This window comes from Lampetra planeri, chromosome 75, assembly GCF_965212315.1.
Source record: "Lampetra planeri chromosome 75, kcLamPlan1.2.h2, whole genome shotgun sequence".
Classification (NCBI taxonomy): domain Eukaryota; kingdom Metazoa; phylum Chordata; class Hyperoartia; order Petromyzontiformes; family Petromyzontidae; genus Lampetra; species Lampetra planeri.
Genome location: NC_136180.1, coordinates 1,104,505 through 1,128,533, shown reverse-complemented (window position 1 = coordinate 1,128,533; position 24,029 = coordinate 1,104,505). Strand labels below are relative to the sequence as shown.

Below are 24,029 nucleotides of genomic sequence, written 5' to 3'. Positions count from 1 at the left end.
CACTCAGATGGAGCTATGCACACACATCGACTAACACACACACATGGACTAACACACACACACAGCAACTGATACGCACGCAAATGGACTGACACGCACACTTGGACTGACACACACACATGGGGCGTTGTCCGTTCGACAAAGACAGACACACACATGGACTTAAAGACACGCATGGATCTACATGCACACACATATGGACTCAAAGACACACACATCGACTTGCACACACACACATCGATGGGCACAGCAATTCCCGATGATGACACAGCTATCAGTATTTCAGTACAACGTATGAGTAAATAGCGTGCCATGAGCGATGGAAACAATATAAATGCATTGAAGAAATAAGCAGATATAAGTGTAAATGAAAGAGGAGCAGTACACCCAGGTAAGTCGAGATTATAGACTTGCAGTATGCTGACTCAATGACATAAGCATTGCTACAGTCGACATGAAAGGCTGGCAGTACACTGAGTGAGGTAAAGAAGCAGGCAACAGATTATATACTGGCATACACTCATAATGGTGAAAAGCAAAATGAGCAGTGTAGATAATAGTTTGGCAGTGCACTGACGTTAATGAATCAGCAGGCAGCAGGCCATATCACAGACTGGCAGTAGACCATGGCAGCGTCATAAAAGCGCAGCAAAGAAAGGGACAATTTAGCAACCTAAAAATAAAAAAGTTGTGCACACAAACATTATTATAGTAAGATTTTCCAACTGATTAGTTTAATGATAGTAAACAATGTGGCAGAGTTGGTATGTGCACAATGTTAAAGCTAAACCAGTGAAGACCGAAGATCGTCCAGATAGAGCCCTGGACTCCCCTGGATCGCCGCCCTTATCAGGGCCGAACAGGACCGAGCCAGCGGCGTGGTCCCAAGAGCCAGAGCCGGTGCTCTTGTAAGAGCTGGTCTGGGACTCCGGGTACCGTGAGCCCGACTTACCAGTGTCGGGCTAGCTAGCTAGGCTAGGCGTAGCTAGAGAGTGTATCCCCAGTTAGACGGGTGAGGGGGCCGATACCCCCTCCAGTGTTGTATGTCAGTGTTGTGCTGTACCGACACGGAATAAATACGTGTGCCTCCAACCCCGGCGTCCAAGTCTCCTGGAACACTATTACATCTGGTGTTAGAAGTGATCGACCACGAACATGGACACGCGACGGACAGCTCGTGCCAGGGTACCGGGGGCGGAGGACACCGCTGCAGAAGTTGAGCCCGAGATGGCTGAAGGCGACGCCGAGCAGCCGGGGCCGGATCCATCCACACCGCAGCATCTGGATGGAGGGGAGCCGTCAGCAGATGGACTGCGGCAGGCTCACGCGAGACTGGCGGAGCTGCTTTACGCTGCTGCCGCCACGCTTGACCAAATTACGCGGCTGGGGGCTGGTGGACCACCACGGAGCGACGACAGCCGACGAGCAGCACGGGTTCCCGCCATTTCGACGGAGCCGGATTTTGAATCTCCCGCCATTGCCGCAGCAGCTGCTGAGGGTGTGGCCGGGCTGAGCCTCGCGTCCGACGTCGGGCGTACAGTGGCTGCTACGTCATCAACAGCGGCCAGCGCGTCACCAGTAGTGCGACCGGCGATGCCACTCGTCGTTCGCGCCGAAGCCGAGCCGAGTGACGGGAGCAACGGGGGGCGACCTCCCACTGCGGCCGCTGCGTTGCACCAACGCCTACCTCCCCTCAAGGAGTTTGTGGGTGAGGATGGTGACTGGGGCGGCTTTCAGCGGCGCTTCCTCGCACACCAGGAGATGGCGCAGTGGACCGATGCCAAGACTCTCCGCGCGCTGCTGGCGCTGCTCGACAGCGATGCCCTCGCCACTCTCACCCCTCGGCGCCGAAAGCCAAGCGCGCCACGCTGCAGATGGCGCTTCAGCTGCTGGTTGCAGTCTACGGACCACCGTCTGACTGCAGACAGCTATTCTACAATCGTCAGCGGGGTGCCAAGGAGTCGCCCCTGGCGTATCGCACGGCTCTCTTGGCACTGGCAAGAACGGCGTTCCCGCGAATGGATGACGAAGGAGTGGACGCCATGGTGACAGAGAAGATCCTCTTGCTGGCTGACGAATTGGACATCGTCGTCGTGGCGCAGGACGACGCTGAGATGTCTTCCCTCCGGGCCACACGACACCTCCACGCCAACTTACTCTCGCAGCGACGAAAGGCCAGCAAGGCGGCGACCAGCCGTGCCGTGGCTGCAGCCACCCTCCCGGCGGAGGAAATTTGCGCCATCGATCGTCAGCTGGAGTGGAGAGCGGGAGTACGGCCGGCTCGGGACGGACCGAGCCGCCTCGACTAGCCAACGTCATCGGCAGCGTCCCCGCTCTGCTACAATTGCGGCCTCCGGGGTCATGTTGCCTCGGGATGCCGCTCTCCTCGGCAGCGCGGGTCGACGCCTCGACAGGACGCCGCGCCTCCTCCCAAGCTCCAACAACATAACCCGGCGAGTCGCGGCACCCCTCATGTTTGGCCCACACAAACACCTGTCACACACTCACGCACTGCAACGAACGGGGGGCGAAATTGCACACCGTCGCGCCAACACGTACCACTGTGGGGACTAATATCCAACCCAGCCAGTGGTCCGTGTTGGCCCATCGCGTTGTGGCCGCGTCGTCGGGGTCGTCAGCCGTTGTGGGGCACATTGATGGGGTTGAGGTGCGCATCCTGGTCGATACGGGAGCATCGGCGACCATTATTTCGGAATTGATTTACAACATTCTTCCTGTTCAGAGCCGTCCTTTGCTGCCCGTTGATGTTCTGTTCTATGCTGCTAACGGGGGCTCACTTGGCATCATTGGACAAATTCGAGCGCAAATTTGTATCGGAGATATCAAATTATCTGGCCCAATTTTTGTCTCCTCCTCGCTGGCGGTTCCGTGCCTGCTGGGGACGGACTTCCTGGGCAAAATGCCGATCCGTATCTTAATCGACCAGGGCTGTATTGAGCTCCCGTCGGGCCGACATATGGCATTTCTGCCGTCTCCCTCTGCGGGTCGGACGGCGTTCGCGACGGTACCGGCGCTCGTTGACAGAACGGTACGCGTACCGCCGGGTGCCCAGATGCTGGTGCCTCTTAAACTACGTCGGCCTTTCGCTAAAGGGATTGGGGACCAGGGGGTTTTGCTGGGGCCGTTTAGGGTCGGGGTTAGCGGACCTCATTTAATTCCGGCCCAGACCATCGTTAAGGGGGACGGGGACCCTTTCATCGCGGTCCTCAAATGAGGTTTCCTTGGTGGTTGAGAATGCTCTACTCTCCAGAAAAACTCCTTGTCCTTGTTGTGGAAGATGGGCAACATCATGAATGGTCTTTCTGAAAGTGATGACTACAGAGATGAGTGTGGGACACTTTGTGTAGCCTTAACTCTACCTTCATACAGGTGTAGAGGAGTAGAGGAGAGTGGTGGCGTCGCGTGCGCTGTCCGGTGCGGTGACATCACGGGACGTGGGGTCGCGCGCGCTGGGCAGTGCACGTGACGTCTCGCCTCAGAGGGTATTTAAGGGAGACCCCGTGACGCAAGCGGGGTCACTGGAGGAACGGGGATAGTGGAAGGGGTGAAGAGGGAACCCTTATAGTGATATGTGTTAATAAACCCTGGCGGAAGCCCCTAACTCACCTCCGTCTCCGAGTACCTCCGTCTACAACAGAAACAACTACTTAACAACTGGTGTCAGAAGTTTACGCCGTCGCCAACATGTCAAAAGCGGGCGCACGGCGTAAGAACCCACCGGCACATGACGTGGAGGGTGCCGAAGGCGGAGAGGAGGCTCCAGCAGTGACCCCGGAGCCCGGGACCCCGGTGACGGTCCCCATGGAGACGAGCGGGCCGGAGCGGGAGGAGTCGGCTGCGGGAAGTGCCAGCTCACCGCCGCCGCCAGAGACGGAGAGCGTCCCCGCAGCTCTGCTGCACCAGCTCCTGCAGGCGGTGGGGCAGCTGACCGTCAGGTTGGCCGAGGTGGAAGCACGGACGCAGCCAACCGCCCCGCACTCGGGACGGGAGCAACTGTCAACTGCCAACGTTGAAAGCGCCGCCGTTTTCCCAGCGACCGCTCCACCGGAAATGGCCGTCATGTTGGCTGCGACGCAATCCGCGGCGGCCAGGTTGGCTCGGGAGCCGTATGCGCCCGCTACTACGGCTGCGACGCGGCGGACGGCGGACATGGCTGCCATGGTGACCGCGACGCCGCGTCTCTCCACCGACGCGGCCGGGGTTTCTTGGCACGCCGCTCCTGCGGGACCAGCCGCCGGCGACGACGCGGCTCTGCATCGGGCTGCGCCCGCCGGGGGGGCCCCGGGTAAGTACGCGCGTGCCGTCCTCGCCGGGCCGCCGGGGTGGGCAGCGGCGGCTGCCGCTGCCCCGTACATCGCCGTGCCTGCGTCCCTTGTCATGGATGACGCCGCGTCTTCGGCGTGGCCCATGGAGGCTGCAACGCCGTGGTGCCTCGCCGCGTCGCGAGAGGTTGCCGCGGCTACGGCCGCTGTCCCGCACCTCGCTGCACCGGCGGGGTGGGCCGCGGGGGCCGCCGCGGTTCCGTGTCATACCGCCGCGTCTTCGGCGTGGCCCGGGGAGATCGCAACGCCGTGGTGCCTCGCCGCGTCGCGAGAGGTTGCCGCGGCTACGGCCGCTGTCTCGCACCTCGCTGCGCCGGCGGGGTGGGCCGCGGGGGCCGCCGCGGTTCCGTGTCATACCGCCGCGTCTTCGGCGTGGCCCGTTGAGGCTGCAACGCCATGGTCACTCGCCGCGTCGCGAGACGACGCCGTGGCTTCGTACGCCGCCGCTGACAGGTGGGTCGCGAAAGCGCAGGCGCCTTCACACCTCGCTGCATCTACGGCATGGCCCATGGGGGCCGCAACTCAGCCGCACCTCACTGCGCCTACGGCGTGGCCCATGGGGGCCGCAACTCAGCCGCACTTCGCTGCGTCTGCGGCGTGGCCCATGGGGGCCGCAACTCAGCCGCACCTCGCTGCGCCTACGGCGTGGCCCATGGGGGCCGCAGCACCACCGCACCTTTCCGCGTCTTCGGCGTGGCCCGCGGGAGCCACAACGCTGCCACAATTCGCTGCGCCTACGGCGTGGCCCATGGGGGCCGCAGCACCACCGCACCTTTCCGCGTCTTCGGCGTGGCCCGCGGGAGCCGCAATGCTGCCACCGCGCACCACGTCGCGTCCGCCGGGTGGCCCGCAGGTGCCGCTTGGCTTCCACACCTCGCGGCGCCGCGCGGCCAATGGCAGCGCCGGTTACCCGACGTTGCACCGTTTGTCGCGCAAGGGGGCGACTGGTCGGCCTTCCAGGACCGGTTCGACGCGGCATGCATGTCGGTCGGCTGGTCCATGGAGGAGGCCTTGCCGGCGCTTCCGACCTGCTTGGACGAAAGGGCTCTGCAGGCCTTCAAGTCCATCCATCCGGCCAATCGGGCTACACTCCCGGCGGCCTATATCCAAATGGCCAACGTTTTTGAGCCGCCGTCCACCGCGCAGCTAAAGTTTTCATTGCGGCGGCGGGAGGAGGGGGAACTGCCGCTGGCCTTCCACTGCTCGCTCCTGGCCCTGGCGCAGGCTGCATACCCTGACCTGTACGGCAGGGCACTTGATTCTATGGCCTTGGGGAAGCTGCTTGACCTGGCAAGGGAGCTAGGAATTGCTCTGTCGATCAACAATGATCGGCAGATCACATCCTTGGCGGTCGCCGAAAACATTCAGGCGCACCTCTCCCTCCGCCAACGGCCTCAAATGGCGGCGTGTGCAGGGATCCCGGCGCCGGACGGGGGGGCCACCTCTCAGGGGGTGGACACCCTCGCGGCCCTGGCGATGCCCGATCGTCGAGGAAGGGGGGCGGGTGATCGCCGTCCGGAGCAGCGGGGGCGGCCGGGACCTTCCCGTCCACAGGAGGCGGACACGGTGGCCTGCTTCCGCTGTGGTCAGCGGGGCCACATTGAGCGGGGCTGCCGGAATGCCCCGGGGGCCTTTGGAAAAGGGACTCCACCTTCTCCCAGACCCTCCTTGGCATCGGGTCCGGGGCCCCGGGCGAGTCGCGACGCATCATCTGCGCGGCCGCTCCCTTCACCTCATGCATCTAGCGGGGCTAGGGCCCATCGTCATGGGGTTGTCCTCGAAGGGTCGGGTGCACCATCGTCATCACCCCCTCAATGGCCCAAGCAGACCCGCCACTGGGATGCGCTTGCGCATAGGATGGTGGCGGCAGCTGCCGGCTCCTCAGCGGTGGCAGGATATGTGCAAGGGGTGCACGTTCGCCTCCTGGTGGATACGGGGGCGTCGGCCACCATTATTTCTGAGGCCATTTTTGGGCTGCTACCCCACAGCGTTGGTCCGTTAAGGCCGGTTCGCGGGGCTTGTGTCGCCGCGAACGGCGGCAGTTTGGGCATCTTGGGCCACGTTGTAGCGTCGGTTCGGGTTGACGAGATTGAGTTGGCCGGGCCGATTTTGGTCTCCAGGACCTTGGCAGTGCCATGCCTCTTGAGGACCGACTTTTTGTCTAGGATGCCCATCCGAATTCTCGTTGACCAGGGCTGTGTGGAAATGCCGTCAGGGAGGCGGCTGAAATTCCTACAATCGCCTACCATCCTGTCTCCCTTGGTCGCCGGTGTACGGGCCTTGAATAAAGTGCCGGTGACCGTACCACCGGCGTCACAAATCCTGATACCCCTTAGGTTGCGCAAACCGCTCGAAATGGGCTCCACGGAGACGGGTATCCTCCTGTCCCCGTCAAGCTACTTTTCAAGGATGAAGGGGTTGGTGGGCGCCTTGACAGCCGTGTCGGGGGGCCAGGACCTTTTTTTGCAGGTCCTCAATTCGGGACCCTTGCCGGTCGTAGTCCCGGCCGGCGCCGTCCTGGCACACGCGACCCCGGCTCCTCCACCCGAGAGCTCTGCCCCGGATGGAGGGGTCGTGGCGGGCGTGATGCGCACGGGGGACCCCGACGCATCATGGATCGCCACGTTGTGCGACGAGAATGCCTCGTTGTCCTCCGGGGAACGTCGGCAACTCCGCGACCTCATCGAGCGGTTCACCGATGTGTTCAGCCAAAGTAAGTTTGATCTGGGTCGCACTACTCTTTTGGACCACCACATAGACACGGGCGACGCGGTCCCTATTCGACTTAATTCCCACCGCTTTAGCCCAGCGGAAAAAGATCATGTCCGCTCGGCTGTCGAGGAAATGTTGGCGGCGGACATCATCTCCCCATCTACTAGCCCTTGGGGTGCCCCCATTGTGCTAGTCAAGAAACGGGACGGGAGTCTCCGGTTCTGCGTCGATTTTCGTAGATTGAACAAGATCTCGGTGGCTGATGCATATCCATTGCCTCGCATGGATGATTCCCTGGACGCCCTCTCGGGCGCGCGGTTCTTTTCGACTTTGCTCTCCGGCTTCTGGCAATTGCCACTGGATGAGGCCTCTAGACCCAAAACAGCGTTCCGCACACCCCAGGGGTTGATCGAGTTCAATCGGCTTCCTATGGGTCTCCATTCGGCCCCGGCCACCTTCCAGCGTCTCATGGAGATGGTCTTGGCGGGGCTGCAGTGGGAGTCTTGTCTAATCTACTTGGATGACGTTATTGTTTTTGGCCGTACGTTTGGCGAGCACTTGCAACGCCTTGAGGCGGTGTTCGTCAAAGTGCGTGCTGCTGGCTTGAAATTCAAACCCCAGAAATGCCACTTGCTACAACCATCGGTGAGGTATTTGGGACACATTGTTAGCACGTCAGGTGTCGCCACGGACCCGGATAAAACGGCTTGTGTCCGGACGTGGCCGACTCCCACATCTGTCGCGGAGGTGCGTAGCTTCGTTGGCTTCGCATCGTACTATCGCCGGTTTGTCCGCGATTTTGCGACCATTGCGAAGCCACTGCACGCCCTTTCCGCCAAAGGCCAAAGGTTTCACTGGGGCGCGGAGGAGGAGGCGGCTTTTGCGGCGCTTCGCACGGCCTTGGCGGATGCGCCGCCCTTGGGGTACCCGGATTTTACGAAACCCTTCCTGCTCGATACCGATGCCAGCGACACGGGAATTGGGGCTGTCCTGGCCCAGGTGGTCGACGGGGTTGAGAGGGTGGTAGCCTATGGCAGTCGCGTTCTGTCCTCTACGGAACAGCGATATTGTGTGACCCGGAGGGAGCTTTTGGCCATAGTTTATTTTGTTCAGTTGTATAGACCATATTTGTACGGTAGGCTGTTTACGGTCCAAACCGACCACGCGGCCCTGCAATATTCGCTGAAGATTAGTCAGCCCTCGGGTCAGCTGTCTCGCTGGCTCGAAGTGCTCCAGGATTACCCCTTTGATGTAATCCACAGGCAGGGGACACAGCATGGAAATGCGGACGGTTTATCCAGATTGCCGGCAGGCGGTGGGTGTGCTTGCGCCCTGGGTTCTAGCCGTTGCAAGGCCCCAGGGGACGCCGCGGCCCAGTTGGTCGCGTCGGCCGAGGCGGACACCCCTCCAGGTGCGGCGTCGCCCGCGGATTTCGGCCTTGGACTTCCCCGGGAGGTATGGTCCGGCTCGCAGATGGAGGATTCCTCTCTGCTGAAGCTACGGCGCCGTGTCGGACATAAGGCCCGGAGCTCAGCTTCGTCGGCTGCCCCGGAGATCGCCGTGCATGACGGACTACTCATGCGTTGGGATGCCCAATTGGAACGCTATTGTGTGGTTGTGCCCACTAGCCTGCGTGGTAAATTAACCCGAGCCATTCACGAGAAGCTTATGCACCTTGGCTACCACAAGACCTTATTGACCCTTAAGCGGGACTATTACTGGCCGGGTGTTGAGGGTGACGTGGCACTGATTTTAAAGGGTTGCCACGACTGCGCGCGGATGAAGGCCCCAGTTGTCCGGGACCGGGCCCCGCTGCAGTCCATCCGGGTTTCTCGCGTTAATGAGCTCGTGGCGCTCGACATTTTGGGGCCATTCCCTGCATCCCAACGGGGCCACAAATACCTCTTGGTGGGCGTTGAGTACCTCACACGTTGGCCCATGGCATGGCCTTTGGTCGATCAGTTGGCCTCTTCTATCACCGAGGCCTTCGTCCAGGGGTACGTGTTTGACAAGGGCGCGCCGGAACAATTGTTGACTGACCAGGGGCGGAATTTCTCGTCTAGGTTGCTCAAGGAGGTGTGTGACCTCCTTGGCACCAAGAAAATCCGCACCTCGCCCTACCACCCCCAGTCAGACGGGATGGTAGAGCGCTTGAACCGCACCCTTACGTCCATGCTGTGCCACCAGGTGAACACGTCCCAGTCAGACTGGGACCTGTTCGTCCCGGGGGTCTTGGCGGCGTATCGGTTGGCCCCTCATGCCTCCACGGGATTTTCGCCTTTTTATTTGATGTACGGTAGGGAACCGGAGCCCCCGGTGCACGTCCAGATGGACGTTGGCTCCTCCAAGAAGGGGTCGGCGGTGCCGATCCCTTTGAAGGTCGCGCTTGACCGGCTGCGCGAGGCGCAACAGGCCGCTGCCGAGAATTCCGCAAGCCGGCAGGCGGCTAATGAGCGGATGCCCAAACACCAGGCAGCTGGCCTCCCGTGGGTAGCGGGTCAAAAAGCGTGGCTGCATTGTCCCCAGGTCCCCGTTGGCACATCGGCCAAATTGCATCGCCCTTGGCAGGGACCCGTGGAGGTTGTGGAGGTCCGCCGGCCGCAATGCGTCCGGATTCGGTTCGGTCGCCGGCAGTGGATAGTGCACCCGTCCCAGCTCAAACGTTATGTTCCATCTACCCTGGGGGATCCACCCCCAATTCCGGAGCGGCCGGCTGATGATGTATCCGGCGTGCCTGACCAGCTGGGTCTCGTTGACGGAGGTGACGTCCGACCTGTGTGTGTGCCCCCAGGCCCCTCCCGAGTGAGGCCGACAGAGACCCCCCGGCCACCGGAGGCCACGGCGGTGGGACTGTTGCCCGCTGACGGGCCACCTGCACGGGTGGCGGACACCATACGGGGGAGCGGGCCAGCAGCACATACCCGCTCGAGGGGGATGCGGCTCCGGTGACGGCCCTGATGGCCGTTCAGCGGGCCCAGCCCCTGGTGCCCGTTCGGCGCTATCCAGAGGATGAGGCCTTCGGGGTCTATTTGTTCAGTTTTTTTGTTGTTGCTGTTATGCTTGAGGGGCCTTGCTGCCCTAAGGTTTAGTTTCTAGCAGCCGGTTATACCTTCAGGCACACGAACTCGTGAATATTCGGTCTTCGGTCCGGTGTGGGGCCCCGCTTGCGGGGTGCTTGCAGCCGGGTCGGCTGTTTTTTTTTCACGGGGGGGGTGATGTAGAGGAGTAGAGGAGAGTGGTGGCATCGCGTGCGCTGTCCGGTGCGGTGACATCACGGGACGTGGGGTCGCGCGCGCTGGGCAGTGCACGTGACGTCTCGCCTCAGAGGGTATGTAAGGGAGACCCCGTGACGCAAGCGGGGTCACTGGAGGAACGGGGATAGTGGAAGGGGTGAAGAGGGAACCCTTATAGTGATATGTGTTAATAAACCCTGGCGGAAGCCCCTAACTCACCTCCGTCTCCGAGTACCTCCGTCTACAACAGAAACAACTACTTAACACAGGCGATGATCACGAGAGACAACATTGTCCACAACAGGGCATTGGGAGCCTTGGTAATGTGGGTGACTAGAGGCAGATGAGACTCAGAGGCCAATGGAACATGTGTAGTGACATAGAATGGTCACTACTGTGTCGGCCTGTATGAAGGCTGGGGGCCCCAAGGGGGTGCCTGGGGGGTCACGTGGTGGGGGGATCCGGACCCTCCCAGAGGTGGGGGAAGTGAGGCGTGTCCTGGGAAGGGAGGCGTGGCCTGAAGGGAGCCAGCCACGCCGGGGCGGAGCCAGCCACTCCGAACCAGATATAAGAGTGGTGTGAACGCAGAGCGAGGCTGTTGTACTGTACTCCGAAGTGAAGACATCGTCGGTCGTCAAGTCCCGAGTCGTCGTCCTGGGCCAGTCAGGCCGTTGCCTGCCTGGTCCAGTCTGTGTCGTGTTCCAGAGTGTTAGTGAGTTGAGGAAGGTGGTCACCACCTTATGTACAGTGTTATATTACTTACCGTTTAATAAATAGTGTTGCCTCCGAGCTGCGTGTGTGTGCACCTAATTCGAACCTACTACATTTGGTGTCAGAAGTTGTGGAAATATAAATATTGCTAGGTGTTATCCTAGGGAAGTAAAATGGGCACACGAAAAACAAAGACAAAACTCATCTGGACGCCTTCGTACGACGGGGATGGTGTGACGACCATCCTTCGGACAGCCCCGGGGATGGCAGCCCCGGTGACAGAGAGAGAGAGATGGCGCTGCATGCGGAGCGGCGGGACTGGCATCGCACCGCTGCTTCGCCGCCATCGGGAACGGAGCGATGGAGCCGCGGGGAGAGGACACCGTCGTCTCTGCGGGGGCTGGCGGGGGGAGGCCCAGGCATGTGGGCCACGCGGTGGGGCCGCCAACTCGGCGGCTGATCGTGGCGCGGTTCCCGCCAAAACGCTGCTCCCGCCAACTCGAGGGCTGGTCGGGGCGCGGTTCCCGCCAACTCGAGGGCTGGTCGGGGCACGGTTCCCGCCAAAACGCCGCTCCCGCCAACTCGAGGGCTGGTTGGGGCGCGGTTCCCGCCAAAGCGCCGCTCCCGCCATTTCGGCGGCGGGTCGGGGCGCTGTTCCCGCCAAAGCGCCGCTCCCGCCGACATCAACGCCTGCGGAGGGGGAGTTCCACACGTGCAGGTGGCGCCCCCGTCTTGTGGATGGGGGTTCGCAAGAGCAGGCCATATTCACCATGCAAGATTCTTCGGGCCGTCCCAGTGCTCCACCTTGCCGCCCTCCGATATTCACAGTTTGCCAGGCGAGTCGTGACATGACACGAGAAAAATAATAATAACTTCACCGATCTTGCGTGTGCCGGGTTGCGATCGCGGGTTTTTTTTACTCGCTGGTTTGCGGAGCGTGTTCGTCTGGTTGTGTGCGTGATAAAATGACGCGGCGACCATGCGGGTTTCTGCTTGTAACAGTGTTGTTGTTAATTACGGCGTCGAGATCGGTATCTTCTGGGTGTAGTTAATGATTAATTCGTTGTTGGTGTCCCGAGTTCCGTTGATATCCTGTATGTTGCCGTGTTAATGACTCGTGTTGTTACATCGTTTTGTTGCGAAATCGCCATTGTTATTGTGTATACTGTATGGAGTTTCGCTCGTGATTGTCACGTGTAACTGTAAGAAACTTTGATCGTCATTGTTGCCAAGGTACAGACCGTATGGAGCTTTGCTTGGAATTGTTAACAGAGTATGGAATGTTGGGTACTTGCTTGTGATTATTTACTATGTACGGATTGTCTGGAGTATTGATTGTGTGTGTTGCCATGTGGGGACTGGATGGAGCATTGCGCCAAATGATTGACTGTACGAACTTCGTATACTGCATATACTGTATTAATCAATTCGGCGATTTTTGACGTTTGTGTCTAGTTTTTTTTTTGCTCTCAAAATTCGAATGCCCTGAGTCCCATGGTTAATGTTGAAGGGGATTTTGAAATGACAGGTTCGGTTTGTTTCAGACTCACTGGTTGGTTCCTGTCCATTGTTGCACAGATGATGTCTTTTGTGCGGGAATGCTCCTTGTGTTCTACATGGATCGGGGGTGCGTTTCCGTTAATTGCCGTCAAATTGCGTTGCTCTCTCCACTCGGTTGGTACAGCTGCATGCTGCAATGCGAGTCTTGGAGATGATGTGTATGGATACGGGATGTGAGGTGTATTGTTGTGACCATTGAATATTCGGGATCGTCACAAATTGTGCGTACCTGTTCGGCATTGGATCAGTTCTTTGGGGGATCATAATTCCAATTGTATGTGTTGTGATGGTGTTAAATTGCGATGGTGACATGCTGCCAGGGATTTGGAATTGTGCTGCTGGCTGTCACCTATCTTGGGGCGCAGGTCCTGACCAGGATGGCCCAGTGAGTGTTGCGTGTCTAACATGAACGTTGTGGTCCCGTCATGCAATGGCTGACGGCTTGACCTGACAGCCCGGAGATTGAAACACTCCGTGGCATGTCTAGCCTAGTGGGCTGTGCGCTCACATGGCTCGGAGAGTGGTCCCGTCATGCAATGGCTGACGGCTTGACCTGACAGCCCGGAGATCGAGACACTCCGTGGCTTGTCTAGCCTAGTGGGCTGTGCGCTCCCATGGCTCGGAGAGTGTGGTCCTGTCATGCAATGGCTGACGGCTTGACCTGACAGCCCGGAGATTGAGACACTCCGTGGCTTGTCTAGCCTAGTGGGCTGTGCGCTCACATGGCTCGGGGAGTGTGGTCCCGTCATGCTGTGTCTGACGGCTTGACCTGACAGCCCGGAGATCGAGACACTCCGTGGCTTGTCTAGCCTAGTGGGCTGTGCGCTCACATGGCTCGGAGAGTGTGGTCCCGTCATGCAATGGCTGATGGCTTGACCTGACAGCCCGGAGATCGAGACACTCCGTGGCTTGTCTAGCCTTGTGGGCTGTGCGCTCACATGGCTCGGGGAGTGTGGTCCCGTCATGCTATGGCTGACAGCTTGACCTGACGGCTCGGAGGTTGAGCCCCTCCGAGGCGCGTTGAAACAGTGGGCTGGAGATTCGTAAGGTTCAGGTGGAGTTGTCCTGTTACGTTGAGACTGTATCCCTCAGTTGTTAGGGTGCATGTTGTGCAGTGAGTGAACGATGGGTCGTCTCAGCTCGGTCGGTACAGCTATAAGCTGCGATGCGAGTCTTGGAGAGAGACTGGGTCGTCTCAGCTCGGTCGGTACAGCTATATGCTGCGATGCGAGTCTTGGAGAGAGACTGGGTTAAAATCCCACCGATATGGCCGACGCGTGCTGCTGGTTGTGACGCCGCGTCGGAAAGGCGGTGGGGTGGTAACATGGAAATTCCCCCCCCGATATGGCCGACGTGTGCTACTGGTTGTGACGCCGCGTCGGAAAGGCGGTGGGGTGGTAACATGGAAATTCCCCCCCCCCGATATGGCCGACGTGTGTTACTGGTTGTGACGCCGCGTCGGAAAGGCGGTGGGGTGGTAACATGGAAATTCCCCCCCCCCCGATATGGCCGACGCGTGCTACTGGTTGTGACGCCACGTCGGAAAGGCGGGGGGGTGCTAACGGGTGACTGTCATTGCATGCGTGATTCTAACGGGGGGGGGGGGGGGGGGCTGTGCTGGAGCGTAAGTGGGTTAGCCAGTTTTCATGTATATTTGTTGTTTATTCCCCGTTTTCTATGCGGTTCCCTTTTACCCTCGTCGATTCTGTATATATTACGTGATTGTATTTCTTATCGGTCGCCGGTCATTTATTGATGTTGCTGGTTCGGAGGCACACCTTTTCGATGTTTCAGTTGTGTTACAGCCGGGGACGGCTGTGTGTTTATACAGGGGGGGGGGGGTGATGTAGTGACATAGAATGGTCACTACTGTGTCGGCCTGTACGAAGGCTGGGGGCCCCAAGGGGGTGCCTGGGGGGTCACGTGGTGGAGGGATCCGGACCCTCCCAGAGGTGGGGGAAGTGAGGCGTGTCCTGGGAAGGGAGGCGTGGCCTGAAGGGAGCCAGCCACGCCGGGGCGGAGCCAGCCACGCCGAACCAGATATAAGCGTGGTGTGAACGCAGAGCGAGGCTGTTGTACTGTACTCCGAAGTGAAGACATCGTCGGTCGTCAAGTCCCGAGTCGTCGTCCTGGGCCAGGCAGGCCGTTGCCTGCCTGGTCCAGTCTGTGTCGTGTTCCAGAGTGTTAGTGAGTTGAGGAAGGTGGTCACCACCTTATGTAGTGTTATATTACTTACCGTTTAATAAATAGTGTTGCCTCCGAGCTGCGTGTGTGTGCACCTAATTCGAACCTACTACACATGCACACAATGGAAAAGGAGCAATTACCACGTGATTCCATCTTCCAGCAACAACACCATGATAGTGACGACAAACATTACTTCCAGTTTGAAAATAAGATGTTGTTGCCATTTGATCACAAATGATAATGATTCTAGAAAGGTATTGACAAGATAACATAAGCAATGCATACGTTGGGAAGAGAACATGGCCGGTAAGAGGTTTAGATATCGTTAGACAAACACGTTTGTGCTGGGTGGGACGTGTCTGCACAATGGGTCATGGGCAATCGCTGAGACAGGCATTGGAGTGGTCTCCAGAAGTGCAACAACCAAGGGCAAGACCTAAGAGTAGATAGTGAGATCAAGTTTAAGCAGATCTTGAGGTCAGGTAACAATTGTACAGCAACTGCATGATCTGGCAGAGGGTTGAATGTACTGGAGATGCGTGGTAGCATCAAGAAGACATCTTGATCTTTACTGCAATTGTTCAACCTCATTTCCTGTTTTCTGTAGAACATTTCATAAAGCTTGTAATGTAAATGTCCTCCTTCACTCTCATCTCAGGGTCTCACATTCTGTCTATAATCATTATTATACGGTTCTAATAAGGTAATTTGCTGCTATGAATTGAGAAAATATTTAAACACACCAACTGCCCACTTGAATCAATGGTAACCTAGTACTATTGTATGTATTCACAGGTAGTACCAAAACAAAGAGCAATGGAATCAGTGTGCCACGTGTTGATGTGGTGTCAAATGGAGTTCAGGTAAACTAGATGCAATTTGCATGCACATTGAACATACTCTTCATTTGTTTAGCATCTGTGCTTAGGATGAAGCATGCTTTAGAATCCATTGCACATATAAAGAACAAACCTTACTCCCATGTTCTCTAATTCACGACCACAATCAGAGTGACACATTGAAACTCATCCAAGAAAACAAGGATAATTATTTAGAAGACTCACATTCTATTCCACACGAAGTTTACCAAGAAGCCAAGAACAAGCATGGAGAAGAGTGTGTGGAGGTCCTACTAGATCACTTCTTTAATTAAGAAGAGACGGCTTTGTGGAAACTGTGGACAGTTCTCTATGTGAGGAGGAACTACGAGCCACTAAGGAGCTGGTTTCAGAAGCACGGTATGCCCCGCATTAATAATACATCCTGCATATGCACAAGTACTGTACAACTTTCCAATGTAAATTTTCAAAATGGTTGAATACCGTAATTAACACATGTTGCCTGCTCATTTATTCTGTGGGCACATTTTTTCGCAGAACAGGATAGTATCACGGAAAGACAATGCATATGAAAAGATAAATGTAAAATGCATTCAAAGCTGTTTGTCGCAGGTGAGTCCGTGCGGTCAATTGAAGAGAAGAAGTTGGATCTGAAGTTGTGGATCGCTACAGACCCCCGACATCTTCTGCTGCAGCTGATGAGTCAAGGAAAAATTCCCAATAAGATCTTCACGCAAGCCAAGGGCATGAATCCTAGTGAGAAGTCTGCAGAGGCATTGATCAAATACTTCATATACAGAGGCAATGAAGACTGCCTGCAGCTGCTGTTTGCTCTGCAAGCCGTGCAGGACGAGTATCCTGAAGTCACGCAGTGGCTGGGCTCTCTTGGTGGGAAATTACTACATTTCAAATGCTTCCTGCTTTTTGACGTAAAGAACTGCCAATATGAACACCGGGTGACCAAGTGGTCAGCACACTCACGAAGGAGTCGGTTTCCAACGAGTCGACAGTTTTAACCCTGCTACTATAGCCCTGTAATCGATTTCTACGAGGCATTCTCAGCTATACTTTATACACTGCTGACTGAATGCATCCCCAAGCTGGTGTTAAGCCACATAGTCATGTTTTACAATCCATATAGCTCCAGAAATGTAGCCAATTTAACTCCTCCAACTCGACGCTGTGCACACCCTTGGGTGCATTCCCTCCTCTGTTTGCCAATCCATCGCTATTCTCCACCACCGGGCTCCCAATCCTCCTAGTGACCTGTCCCAACAAAGCCTAATTAATTTTCTCAGCAGTCTAAAACATTACATCTTCTTCCACAATTGTATGCATATATGTTGAACTTCTTTCGGACCATACGCATACATGTATGTTGAACGTCTTTCAGACCATACACAGCTTTTATTATTTTCAGTTAATTTTTAAATTTTTAATTTAACATTTTTTCTATCTCCGTGACTTTACCGAAAGAACCAATAATATGCATACATGTGTTCCACTTTCTGTTTATGTCCATGTATCTGGTCAATGTCATATCAGGTAATGTACGATTGATTAAATTTTTATTCTTCAGGAAAATGGGTGCTACTTTTCAGGATTGAGTTCCGTTTTCCAAAAGCACTCCAACCTTCTCTTGTCCACCTCTAAGGCTGAAACAGCATTGACTTTGTCTTTTTTTACTGCAGTGTTTTTCAAAAGGCTTTGCGAGAAGACGAGCTTGTTTCTGAACAAGTGTAGGGGTTATTACGGGAGAAAAGGCGGACGGGAAACACAGGGGTGTCTGCACCCACACACACGGGTGTCTGCACCGACGTCCGTATCCGTTAACCACTGGGGGGCCATGGGGGCTCTGTGATCCCCCACAACCCCGCCCCTCCGAGGGGATCCCTATAAAAGGCGGGGAGCCAGAGAGCTCGGGGCCAGTTGAACAAGAAGCTGACCAGTGAAGTCTGAAGACCGGCAGATTAGGCCCTGGGACTCCCCTGTCTCGCTGCCCTTGTCAGGGCCGAGCTGGGTAAGCCAGTGGCGCGGCCCAAGAGCTTCCGGACCTCTGCTCTTGTAAGGGCTTAGCTGGGTGCCGGGATCTGTGCTTACCAGGGCCAGATCAGACAGCCTCCCGTAGCCTATTGGAGGAGGACTGGGAACAGGACAGGGGACTTAGTACTATGGGTGGTTTCCCAGCTAGTACGGGTGAAGGGGCCGTTACCCCTTCAACTATTGTGTCTGTCCCTGAGTTAATAAAAAGAGTGTGCCTCAACTCCGTCGTCGTCTCCCTGAACTCACTACACAAGTATACCAACTATTCGCTGCAAGAAAAAATTACATCTAACAAATGTGAGCTGATCCAGGCACTGCACTCCAACGTGGTACCCCTGCTGTCCCAACTACAGAGCCGAAATATATTCACTGACATCAATGTGCAGGTATGTCCATGGTCTGGTGTAATAATTGAAGGGGGATCAGGATAAAATTGAAAATGTTAAATTACAAGGTGCGAGAGAGTAGGATGGTGTGCAGTGTGTCCTTAACATGAAGATACGACGGACCTCATTAACATGTTCCATGTAGGTGATCCAAGTATTCTATGAAAATGTCTAACTTTTGTCCTCGGAAGTATTTCAATATAAAAAATAACATCACATTCCTATCTGCAGAATAAAAATACCTCACACAGCACATGTAACGTCCTGAGATAACCTCATGCATGATAACGTCATTGAGAGCACATGGGGAGGTGCACGCGCATTGGCCACGAGGCCAGATGCAAAGTTAAGCCTTTTGGCACTAGCTGCCTCCTAATCTATGGTGACTCTTTAATCAATTTGGCCAACATCCTTCAAGACGAGTCCCTAATAGCAGCAAAACTTTGTACTAAACTCTTGTTCACATTGAGTCATCTTGATGATAGTTTTTGTGCCCCCACTTTACAAGACAATAAGTTAAAGCTTTACACCTTTAGTTGGATAATGTAAACATCATCAACAGATTGTGTTGTCGATGCACAAACATCAAGTGAAGTCAAACCTTTGCCATTAGCACTGCCATTTAACTGAAACACACGCAGAGTAGCCTGGCAGTGGGTCTGAAAATTTACCAATGCCTGGAACATTGCTCTGTTCGAAGCAACACGCTATGTGCCTGTGTCGGTGCAGGAAGTGAAAGAAAGGGAGCAATGGAAAGGCAGCGAGAAGGCGACTGAATACCTGCTGGAGCTGGTTTTGGTGATAAGACAACAAAAGGTCAAGCAGTTCTGGATGGTGCTGTGGGAAATCAGGACAACCTGCTCACACCTGGAGGACATTTTTAAGCAATTCTAACTGGGGAGCAGGAAAAATGTGGTGCAGTAAATCTTTTTTCCCTCGCACTACCTGTCTGTGGAATTCCCCACCATCTTCTATTTTCTCAAGTTCTTGTAAAAACCTTGATCGATCCATCATGAGAGTTTTTGTGCCCCCACATTACAAAAAGACCCATCACATCTTATTAACTCCAATCTATTGCACCTTCAGCAGTGCAGTGTGTTGCTGGCCAATTGCCTTTTCAGGGAATTCTTATCGTTTTGTGCCTTTTGTGTTGTGTTGTAATTTTAAAATGATGGTTGTCAATTTGATTTTTGATCAAATGGAGCATTAGGTAAGATGGAACATAAGTTAACATTGCACATTTGGAATGTTCAGCTTTGCATTTCCAATGCATTTTGTTTAACCAGGTGAGAACTCAAGAGACCAGAATGAGTCTCATTTGCAAGAGTGACTTCAGTAACCAAAATGGCAACCACAATAAAATGAAACAATCACAACAGTGAAACCAACATAAATTCGTGCAAAAATAAATGTGTTAGAGAAAAATTAAAGTGCATAAATATAAATTGATATTAAATTAAATACATTTCCGATAAGAAACTTTGCTCGGACAAATTACTTTTTAAAACCAATTGTAGTAATATTAAGTTAAAAAAAATGTTTTAGGATGTAATCAGATCTGTATCAATTATATTTACAAGTGAAGTTTTCATACAGAATCGACAGCTCCAAATCAAATTGTGCTTGAGATAGACAAATAACCAATTACATTTTGAAGCAGTGGAATTCATAAAATTGACTAATATTATCTGTCCTATATGTATGGGATGGAGTGTTGCCCCTTGCACATGTGAATTTTCTCCAGTTTCCCGCCACATGCATGGACACTCATTCATTCTCTGAAAACATTCATCTCTGTGCCTGTGTTTGTGAACTATACAGCATTGTGGGATGTAGTTGCATAAATGCTGCTATTTGAAAAATCAATATTATTAGTAATTCCACAAATTTAGGGCATTACATTTTTGTCATATGTTTAACTTCGGTGTTGTGGGGCACCTTTGACTTTGATCTTCTGATTATTCATGGTGGGAGGAAGTGACTATTAAATCTGGTTCACAACTGCTTCTAGAACTATTGCGACTTAATGATTGTAACAGTCCTTGGAAAAGAATCACAAAACGCCTTTGTCCTCACCATATCAACCATTCATGTTAAACAATTCTAGATCGTTTGTGGGAGGGCGAGCTACACCCCACATCGCCGTGCTTATGGTGATGGTGCAAGGCGTGGAGGCGTGCGAGGTGTAAAAATCCCGGGTTGTTGAATATGTAGTTGTTGAAACCAGCTTTATTTGGGTGTAACTCATTCTGAGTCCTTTAAAGCTTCAACACAGAACACGCATCAGCTTTTGCTGTTAGCAGGCTCTGAGCATTTACTCCTCGTAGAAACATGCGTTTAGATTATATAGATTATTTTGCTCGTATAAATGTTATCATTTGTGGCCAGGTCGCTTTTGAAAAAAAAACTAATAGCTCAGTGAGCTTTAGTTGGCAATAAAACAATTATATAGTTTTATTTGTGTGTATATATATATATTTTAAGTGATTTGTTTATCTTTACTATACTTTGCAGTCCTATCGTGGTTTTGTATTGTTTGTTTAAAAAAAGAGCTTCATAGCTCATCGGATTCCTCCAGTATAAATACATATTCTGATTCTGATTTTAATTTCAAGTAAAGCTCTGCTCGTAAACGAAGACTTTGTCGAGCTTATGCTTAAAGAATAGCTCCCGAGCACACAAATTACTCGGTGAGATGGCCATTACATCAAGACGTGCTGAGCAGGGCAGCTCAAAGTCAACGTGGCTTTACGGAATACGAGTATATACAACATTATCGAAAGCTTGCTGCTATACAGTTGGTAAATGTACTTTTTACATTACGTAAAACACATTATTTTTTGTATAACGACACAGATATATAAATCAGATATTGTCCACTTATGTAGTGTGCTACTTATAATCTCCCAAAAGAAACTGATTACTAGGACCCATTTCTTAAAGAGAGGGTCCTTGCCGATAACATTTGTCAGTTCAACAGCATTGGTTCAAGCAAGCCTGAATGCTGATCAGACATTTAATGTGGAATCCGGATCCAGAGTGTTTGTGCTGGACGCATGCCACACGATCTTCTTGGATATATATCACAGATTATCTGATAATCTACTTTGATACATATGCAGTCATTTTTCGAGCACACTTTAGAGAATTGAATTTTTTGTCTCGGTGAATTGCAACATTACTATTGGCCATGCTAATAACAATGTAGAGTCACACTGGGTGCAACACAGGAATTCAATGCGTGAAAATGACAGTCACCCATCAGCACAGGTGGGGGCAGCAGAGAGACTGGGTGGTACACTGAGACATCTCTTCTTGGGCACCAAAGGTATTTTCACGAAGAGACACGAGGAGGTGGTCATGGTAGGCTGGGTTGTCTTGGTTACACGTCTATTCACATATGTTCGTCAGCCAGTTTTTGTTATCGTTTGACTTTGAACAAGTGCAGTTCTGAATGTTAATTTGCAGCACTTACTGAAAATGTCACGTTATTAAATCACTTTTTATTACGACTTGCGTAGGTATTGTGTGGTTTATTAGTCAATGTGTAATAAAGCTCGTTGAGGCGACTTCGGGAATCCGTCTTTTATTCAACTTATATCACGGCTTCCCTTCACACTGCTGACCGGCAGTGTGAGAGGGATAAATAAAGAGACGCACTGCCCCGTGGCAACCCGGAGCCCCGCTCCCGCGTGGCCCCTTTCCTCCGTTCTCTTTCTGACCACGTGTCGTTTGTCTCCACCCCCATTTAATACCCGGGTCACGTGGCACGTTTCCACCAATCCTGGTTAGCCTCCATGGAATGTTCCAGGCTCCCTCGTAAGCTCCCGGGACCATGCCCCTGACTCATCTCCCCATTGACTGGCCAAAGCCAGCAGAACCAATCCTTACAGCTGTCACCTTTCCATTACGTCAGGGCCATGTCCCTAGGCTTCCCCCCATTGGCTATAGACCAGGACCGGCAGAGCCAATCATCGTGACGAGTTGTAATCTTTCTAGATTTGAAGCTTTCGTGACTGCAAGGATTCATAGTTCTTTCGGTAAAGTCACGTAGGTAAAAAAATTAAATTTAAATTAATAAAAATAAAACAATAAAAATCACGACGTTTCGGAGGCAACACAAAGCCAACCTGATTTCTAAATTCAACCTCCTATCTAAGAAGAAATCAGAGCCACAAATCACAAAGCTGGATGTCAACAAGAATGTTATTAATCAGAGTAACGTACCAATTTCTGACAATCTGAAAACGGTACTGGCCAAAGGACTAAATTTCGCTGTCACCCCTAAATATATACCAGTAGAGGATGTCATTTCTCAGGTTGATGTTGCCCTCAGAGGCATAGGACATATCCATGCGGATGTAGCAAGAGCTGAAATAGCCACGATTCTTAAGAATGCTAAGAAACCCACTAGTAACATTAGCAAAAACGAACGCTCTGAACTCGCGAACTTAAAAAAGAGAGATGATATAGTCATCCTCTCGGAAGACAAGGGCAATGCCACGGTCATCATGGATAAAGAATCATACAACAACAAAATCCTGGACCTACTTAATGATGGTAGTTACTCCAAAATTAAAAGCGATCCTACTAACAGCCTAACGACAAAAACCAACAGGATCATCACTAGTTCGACTTCCCTAATTGAACCAACTAAACGTCCCTCTCTAAAACCCTCGGCTGCTAGACCTCCCAGACTCTATGGTCTTCCCAAGATCCATAAAGAAGGCACCCGCTACGACCCATCGTGTCAACGATTAACTCCCCTACCTACAAACTAGCCCGTTTTCTATCAGATACTCTACTTCCCTTCACTGGCAAGACCTCTTCGGCAGTACTCAACTCAACCCAACTAGTCTCTTTGGTCAAGGACATGGTACTATCTCCTGATGATATCCTCGTCAGTTTTGATGTAGTATCTCTGTTTACCAAAGTTCCAGTGCCTGACACCCTAACAATAATTGAGGACTTGGTCCAACATGGATTGAATTCGGATGGACCTGCGCTGGTTAGGCATTGCCTCACCAACACTTATTTTACCTGGAATGGCACCTTCTACAAACAGAATGAGGGTACCCCTATGGGCTCCCCCTTGTCATTAGTGATAGCCAACATGTTCATGGAAAAGTTTGAATCAGACGCCATCCAGACATCCACCCTGCGTCCTTCCCTGTGGAAGAGGTATGTGGATGACACTTTCGTCATTTGGCCACATGGCCTCCCAGCATTGAACCACTTCTTGGACCACATCAATTCCAGACATCCATCCATCAGATTCACCATAGAAGTGGAGAAAGATGTCAAACTACTATTCTTAGATATTCTGTTTGAGAGGAGACCTGACGGATTCTTGGGACATTCTGTCTACAGGAAAGCCACCCACACAGATTCCTACTTGAAACCGGATTCTCACCACCACCCATCTCAAAATAATTATCTCATCAAAACGCTATACCACAGAGCTCATGGCATTTCTGACCAACACCACCTGGCCAGTGAATTGAGACATGTACATCGGGCCCTCAGGATGAACGGATACTCTGAACGCACCATCCGCCAAGCTGTTTCTCCCACCATACAGAAACAGCCACTTGAAACTCCGATCAAAACTGTCACGTTACCATACATAGCAAGCGTGACCAAAAAGATCTCCAAAATTCTAAATAAACATAAGGTCCAAGTCCGATTCAGTACAGTACATAAAATCCGTGATCTAATTCCATCTGTGAAGGATGTCATCCCTGACTTGCAATACCCTGTAGTCTATAAACTGAGTTGCAGCTGTGGTGACTGTTACATTGGGGAAACGAAACGTCATGTCTCTGATCGTGTCCGCGAGCACAAGTCAGATTTGAAACACGGCAAAATTGAGTCGTCCGCCGTTGCCGATCATTGATACAACGCGGTGGGCTCTCATGAGATTGTTTTCTCCGAGACTAAGATGCTCTGCAAACCTTCTGGCCACCATCAAAGGTTTGTACACGAAGCCATTCAGATATACAAACACAGACATAA

At 53.1% G+C, this 24,029-nt stretch overlaps 1 long non-coding RNA gene across 1 annotated transcript; it reads left to right on the top strand.

The window, feature by feature from the left end:
- Positions 1-10,784: 10,784 nt before the first annotated feature.
- Positions 10,785-21,583, top strand: LOC144737933 (uncharacterized). The gene is made up of 2 exons (XR_013589113.1): positions 10,785-15,609; positions 18,744-21,583. It is a non-coding gene; the product is annotated as an uncharacterized LOC144737933 (long non-coding RNA).
- The last annotated feature ends 2,446 nt before the right edge of the window (positions 21,584-24,029 follow it).